A 7,799-nucleotide genomic window follows, 5' to 3' on the forward strand; every position below is an offset into this window, starting at 1 on the left:
GAGAACACATGATGTGGGAAAAACCCCTTTTTTGTGACAGGTGTTTGAACAACTGGCTATCTACATGCAGAAGAATGAAATTTAAATACACAAATATTTATCATTGTGTTACATTTGTCTACAGTGTTTAGTACAGTGACATATTGTATAAGTTTGTAGCCTAGGGACCATAGGCTATACCATATAGCTGAGGTTTGTAGTAGACTATCCCATCTAGGTTTGTGTAAGTACACTATATGATGTTCTCGAAATCACCTGACACATTTCTCAGAACATATTTTCATCATTAAGCAATGCATGACTGTATATTTAAAATGCTCAGCATCACTAATCCACAGAAAAATTTAAATTGAAACCACAGTGAGGTATCACTTCACACCTATTAGAATAGCTTTTCTCATTGGTGAGAAAACAACATGCAGATTCCTCAAAAAAATAAAAATAAATCTATCCTATGATCCAGTAATTCCACTTCTGAGTATAGATTCAGAGAAACTGAAATCAATGTGTCAAAAGGATAGCTGCAATCTCATGTTAATTGTAGCATTATTCATAGTAGACAATAAATGGAATCAACCTATGTGTTCACCTACAGATGAATGGGTAAAGAAAATATGATACCTACACAACAGAATACTGTTCAACCTCAAAAGAAGGGAAACTTCTGTCATTTGCTACAAAATGGATGAATCTAGAAGGGATTGTGCTAAGTGAATTAAGCCAAGCACAAAAAAAATAAATACCACATGATCTCACTTACATGTGGAATCTAAAAGAGCTGAACTACGAAGTAGAGAGCAGAATGATGGTTATGAGAGACTGGGAATAGGGTGGGAAAGAGGACACGGTGAGTTGCTGATTAAAGGGTACAAAGTTTCAGATAGACAATAGGAATAAGTTTTGAGGTCTATTACACAACAAGATAACTATAGTCAATAATAATGTATATTTCAAAATTACCAAGAATTTCAAATGTCTTACCATAGAAAAAATGATAAATAAGTGAGGTGGTAAATAAGTTAATTATCTTGATTTAATCATTCCACCTGGTGTACATACATCAGAGCATCACATTATGCCTTATAAATTTATACAATTATGACTTCTGAATAAAAAATAAAATTAATAATGAAAAGTAAATAAATAAAATATAGAAAAGAGATAGCTTAAACCAAGTAGAATAAAGACAATCTAGAGAAAGAGGGACTGTTCAAATGTGTACTTACTACTCAGATACGTTATGAATATGATGAAGTACTGATTTAGGAAAACAATGATATCACACCATCCTCTTCTGCCAAGAGTCCCTGAAACATAAAGAAACAAACTTTGTTTTAAAAATTAAGCTTTTATTTATTTATTTATTTATTTATCACCTTGTATTTTAGTTTCTGGATGTACATGTGCAGGTTTGTTACATGGGTAAATTTTGTATCACTGAATTTCAGTGTATGAATAATCTTGTCACTCAGGTAGTGAGCATAGTATCCAATAGGTAGTTTTTCAACACTTACCCTCTCCCACTCTCCCCCTTCTTGTATTTCCCAGTGTCTATTGTTCTCATTTTTATCTCCATGTGCACTCAATGTTTATTTAGCTCCTACTTATAAGTGAGAACATGCAGTGTTTGAGTTTCTATTCCTGCATAAATTTGCTTAGGATAATGGCCTCTAGCTGCATCCATGTTGCTGCAAATAACATGACTTTGTTCATTTTTATAGCTGCATAGTATTCCATGGTGTGTCCGTACCATACTTGCTTTATCCAGTCCATAGTCTATGAGCATCTAGGTTGATTCATTGTCTTTGCTATTGTGAATAGTGCTGCGATGAACATATGAGCTCCTGTGTCTTTCGATAGGATAATTTTTTTTTCTGTTGGGTATGTACCCAGTAATGGGACTGTTGGGTTGAATGGTAGCTCTGTTTTAAGTTCTTCGATAAATATCCAGTCTGCTTAACACAGTGGATGGACGAATTTGCATTTTCACCAACAGCGTATAATCAATCCCTTTTCTCTGCAGCCTCACCAGCATCTGTTATTTTTGACTTTTTAATCATCACAATTCTGACTGGTGTGAGATGATTTCTCATTGAGATTTTGATTTGCATTTCTCTGGGGATTAGTGATGTTGAACACTTTTGCATATATTTGTTGGCCGCATGAATGTCTTCTTTTGAAAAATGTCTATTCGTGTCCTTTGACCCATGTTTTAATGGAGATACTTGTTTTTATCTTGTTGAATTGTTTAAATTCCTTATAGAGTCTAGATATTATACCTTTATCAGATGCATAGTTTCTGAATATTTTCTCCCATTCTGTAGATGGTCTGTTTATTCTGTTGATAGTTCTTTTGTTATGCAGAGCCTCTTTAATTAGGTTCCACTTGTCAATTTTTGTCTCAGTTGCAATTGCTTTTGGAGATTTAGTCATAAATTTTTCACCAAGGCTGTGTCCAGAATGATATTTTCTAGATTTTCTTCTAGGATTCTTATGGTGTGTGGTCTTACCTTTAAATCTTTAATGCATTTTGAAATAATTTTTGTATATTGTGTAAAGCAGGGGTGCAGTTTCATTATTCTACATATGGCTAGCCAGCTATCTCAGTAGCATTTATTGAATAGGGAATGCTTTCTACATTGCTTGTTATTGTCAACTTTGTCTAAGATCAGATAGTTGTAGGTGTGTGCCTTTATTTCTTGGTTCTCTATTTTGTTCTATTGGCCTATATGTCTATTTTTGTACCAATACCATGCTGTTACTGTTACTGTAGTCTTGTAATATAGTTTGAAGTGGGGTATTGTGATGTTTCTGGCTTTGGTCTTTTTCCTTGCAATTATCTATTCAGGCTTTTTTTTTTTTTAGTTCCATATACATTTAAGAATCGGATTTTTTCCAGCTCTATGAAAAATGACATTGGTATCTTGATAGGAATAGCACTGAATCTGTAGATTGCCTTGGGCAATTGCAATGATATTGATTGTTCCAATCCATGAACTTAAAATGATTTTCCATTTGCTTATGTCATCCTTGAATATTTTCAGCAGTGTTTTGTAGCTGCCCCTGTAGAGATCTTTCACCTTCTTGGTCATATGCATTTCTAGGTATTCTATATTTTTTGGCTGTTATAAATAGAATTGCATTATAAATTTGACTTTCAGTGTGAATGTTATTTGTGAATAGAAATGTTACTGAATTTTGTACATTGATTTTATATCCTGAAACTACTGAAGTTATTTATCAACTCTGGGCACCTTTTGGTGGTGTCTTTAGGGTCTCTAGAAATAGAATTATATTATCAGTGAAGAGAGATAATTTGACTTTCTCTCTTCCTATTTGAATGCCTCTTATTAGGTTGGTGCAAAAGTAATCGGTTTTGCCATTAAAAGTAATGGCGAACTCCACTATTACTTTTGCACCAACCTAATATTTCTTTCTCTTGCCTGATTGCTCTGGCTAGGGCTTCCACAACTATGCTGAATAGGAATGATGAGAGTTTGTATCCTTGCCTTGTTCTAGTCCTCAAGTAAAATGCTTCCAGCTTTTGCCCATTCAGTATGATGTGGGTTTTGGGTTTGTCATATATGGCTGTTATTATTTCGAGGTTCGTTACTTCTATGCCTAGTTTGTTGAACATTTTTATCATGAAAGGTTACTGGATTGAATTGAAAGCTTTTGCTGTATCTAATAAGATGATGATTTTTTGTTTTTAATTCTGTTTATGGAGTGAATCACATTTATTGATTTGCATATGTAGAACAAGCCCTGCATCCCAGGAATAAAGCTTTTCTTGAGTTTTGTGTTATTTTGCTCTGTATAATGTGAAAATAAGAAGATGCAGTCCTCAACTTAGTATTCAATACTAGTAAGGGTCAAGTCATCAAACTCTGTATTTCAACAGTAGAAAAGCTTGCCTTCACATTAAAAAACAAAGCACGTATTGCAAACATTATTTAATAGTGATAAAATTACAGAAGAAAATATATTCAGACTGACCCATGGCATTCACACCACACCAGAATTTTGCCTGGAACAAAACAGTGAATTTTATCCCAAAAAGTAGGTTAGGTCCATGCTCACTAAAAACTTCAGTCTCAGACCCAGTGAAGGAGGATAAAATACATAGTGCATGTATAACACACATTACATGTACATTAACCTTCTTTAATGCCCCCCACTAGGGTTTTGAGGGAAGGAGAGATGAAATGTGGACTTGTGCACTCACAAAGGCAGAATTTTCTTCCAATTATAAAAGGTCATACATGTGACCCTTTATGTCTGTGGGAATCCACCTTTGAAAATCACAACAAAAATCAAAAGGAAATGATTTAATATAAAATATTCCAATGTCTCAGTATGAAGACTTCCACAGAACAGGAAGAAGGAGACAATGAAAATAAATTTTCTTTAAAAATAAAATTCCCCTCATTTTATCCCTGATACTCAACACTCAAAAACAAGTCTGTATAAAACTAGGAATACAGAAAAGGACCACAGAGGACGTTACATTTCAAAGTCTTAGGACCTACTCTCAACTTCTGTCCTCATCAAGACCCTTGCCTATAGAGATGAGGGCTCCCTGGTCCACTGGAGAAAATGAGTGGTCTCAGATCTTCACCCCTGCTTCAGCAAAGATATCCCAAGTCACTCACTGTCAAAATTAATAGAATTGACCTGGACAGAGATTGAGCCTCCCCAAGAGATGCCCTGCTTCTTCTTGGTTTTCTCATGCCAGAAAGATTTGCCTTTGGTGAACCTCAAAACCTCATTGGCTTGTTCCCCCAGTCTCCGGCTGCACCTCAGTTGGCATCAGTGGAGTTGTCTGCCACCTCAATTTCCTCCTCCCTGACCCTTAAGAATGTGGATCATGCCCTTTTTTCTTCTTTCTTCCTTTTTGGAAATGTGTTAGGGGTCTGAAGCTTTATTTTCTCGGCTGGAGGAGTCTCTGCCTCTTTGGCAGTCTCAGCTGCTTCCACTTCTTTCCTGAACCCAGCTTGGAAACTACCACTGCTGCCTTTTTCTTTTCTTCTTCCTCCTCTTCCTCCTCCTCACTGTTCTTAGCTGCTTTTCCATTCTGGGCAGTCAGTCCAGAGGTGCCATTGGCCTTGGGGACTTGTGGTCTTGGAGAGTCCTTGCCCTTGGGCTTTGCTTCCTCTTCCTCACTGGAGTCATCAGAGGAAGAATTGCTGCTGCTCTCGACCTTTCCTTTCTTTGTGGAGGCTGGCTTGGAAGGGGCTGTCCCTCCTGCTGCCTTCTGCAACTTCTTCTTAACTGGGGATTTAGATGTCTTCTCTTCCTCCTCCTCCTCCTCACTGCTGGAGCTGTCTGAATGAGAGCTGCTGTCCTTACCACCCTCAGGAGCCTGCTTGGCAGGCAGATATGGAGCTGCTTTGTCAGTTATCTTGGGCTTAAGGGGGGCCACAGTCATCTTTGTCTTCTCCTCCTCACTGGAACTGCTCTCTTTCTCACTGGAACTGCTGTCAGCCTTTCTCGTCAGAGGTTTCTGGCCACTGCTTGCAGGTTGCTTGAGAGTTGCAGCTGGCTCCGCTGCAGGTGACTTGGTAGTGGCAGCTGGCTTATTTGAGGAATTCTTGCTGGTACTGGCTAGCTTGGAAGGAGCTTCATCATCCTCGGAACTGTTGGAATACGAGATGTCTGAAGAGCGAGCTCTCTGCTGCTTTCTTTGCTGGAGGTTGTTTAGTATTTGCTTTAGAGATGACTGACTTAGCAAGAGTTCATCCTCTTCCTCCAAACTTCAGTCAGACTCACTGCTGCTGTCTTCAATGCTTTCGGAAGGCTGTTTCTTCTCCATAGCTTTCTTGGGAGGCTGGGTTCACAAGGACTTCTTTGATGGAGGAGCAGGAGGGGGGCACTGAACTTTAGGGACCTGGGTTTTTGTTTTTGTTTTTGTTTTTTCATTTTTTTTTTCCTACTACTCTTCCTCCTCACCAGAGGAGTCCTCACTGCTGGAATTTTTGGGTAGGGGTGGCAGCTGCTTTCACTGGGACCTGGACCACAACTTGCTTTTAAGATACAGTCTTCTTGGGGATGGCTGCTGCCATCTCTTCCTTTGAGTCACCACCACTGCTGCTGCTGCTGCTGCTGCTGCTGTTGCAGCTGGCTGCTTTGCCGTTGGCTACTTTAGGTGCTGCTTGAGCTGGAGTACCTGGTGTGGCTGGGACTTTAGCCCCAGCTTTAGCTGCTGCAGATGTTGTCTTTGGTTTCTGTTTCTTTGGTGCCTCATCCTCAGAGCTTGAGTCAGAATCAGAATCAGAATCAGAGCTCTTAGCCTTCTTAAGAGGAGCTTTGGCTGTCTTGGCTTGGGGCTTAACTCCCTTCTGGACAGACTTTTTCTTTTTGTCGTCCTCCTCATCATCACTGGATGCTTCACTGCTGCTGCCCTCTGATGCTTTGGCGATAGCCTTTCCAGGAGGCTGAGACAAACTTGCTCACAGCCTTCTTACCTGGAGGCCCTTGAGCTTCTTCCTCCTCCTTGCTGCTGTCTTCACTACTGTCACTGGATGAAGTCTTCTTCTTAGCTTTCATAGTCACTGATCCATTTATTTGCCTGGAACTTTTGCTTTGGGGCCTTAGCAGACTTGAGACAGAAGCTATAGACATCCAAGAGGGAAGAAGCATTGGCATCCTGCTGCGTAGCTCCTATGGGTTGGGCGAATATATTGGCTATCACACAGGAAGTCGAGCACAAGGGGATACAGGTCTGTGGGAACCACACAAGCCAGCGTCTGCCATCCTCTGGGCAATACATGTGACTACCATTGTCTATTGGTGCTATTTTTAAGTTGCCTACTTAACAATTACTTAGGGCAACGCAGCGGGTAATCAAGAGATTGACAGTCTAAAGTGTGGGAGACAAACTATTTGAAGACTAGCAAATAAAAATCTTACAATCTACAAGACATGCTTCTGTCTATGTTTCTACTTGCTTAACTTGTCTATAAACTTATGTCTTTAGATTTCAGCCTTTGGGGGCCATGACAAGACTTAGCTTCAAGCATTGTTTGCCTTGGTCTCTGCATCTAATACATAACTAAAATTGTTTACCTCTTAAGTTTTTCACTAAAAATAAAGGCCACTAAGAGTTAACATTGTCATTAATACATGTAATTAAAACTACTAGATATAGTGAAAATTCTATATGCATTGTGCACACAAAACGTACAATGCGTTTTGAGATTTTTGTAAACGTGTTCTAAAAAGGCACACGAATGTGGTTTCTCTTAGAGAGAAAGCAATTTTGCCTAGTTTAGAGAGTTTAAGAATTGTAAATTAAACTAATAAGACATAATGGCTAAAATTAAACAGATGCAGAAAGTTGGAAAAGAAAGTAAATTTTGTCCTAAAGTAAAGTGGTAGAACAAAACTGAAGGTTTAAGCAATTTGTAGAAAGTTTATGAAAAATTGATCTTGTGAAAGGAGTTCTGTGTGTCATCGAGTTGGCTACAGTTTAAAGGGGATTATTTAGTTTTCCTATAAACTGAACATTAACGTCAAAATCACACTTACACAGCGCCAGTCTGTGCCCCTGTGTCAGAATAACAAGGTTTTCCTGTAAAATTGAACTGTTCTTCAATAAAAAAAAATAAAAACTTATAAAAGGCTTATGGAAATCTTACCTTATGATCACACTGATTGAGATTAGATATGTGTTTATAAAATTTTATTAAAATTAACTTCAGCATTAATAATACACTAATGCAAAGGTAAAATTTAGTTTTCTCTCTTGAAAAAGATTTTCATGTAGTATTGAAAGATAGTGAAATATTTCTTTTTACCTT

The 7,799-nt window shown here is 38.1% G+C and overlaps 1 pseudogene; it reads right to left on the reverse strand.

Moving 5' to 3' along the window:
- Positions 1-4,644: 4,644 nt before the first annotated feature.
- Positions 4,645-6,753, reverse strand: LOC100605187 (annotated as a pseudogene).
- Positions 6,754-7,799: the final 1,046 nt, after the last annotated feature.

Source organism: Nomascus leucogenys, chromosome X (genome assembly GCF_006542625.1).
Source record: "Nomascus leucogenys isolate Asia chromosome X, Asia_NLE_v1, whole genome shotgun sequence".
NCBI lineage: Eukaryota > Metazoa > Chordata > Mammalia > Primates > Hylobatidae > Nomascus > Nomascus leucogenys.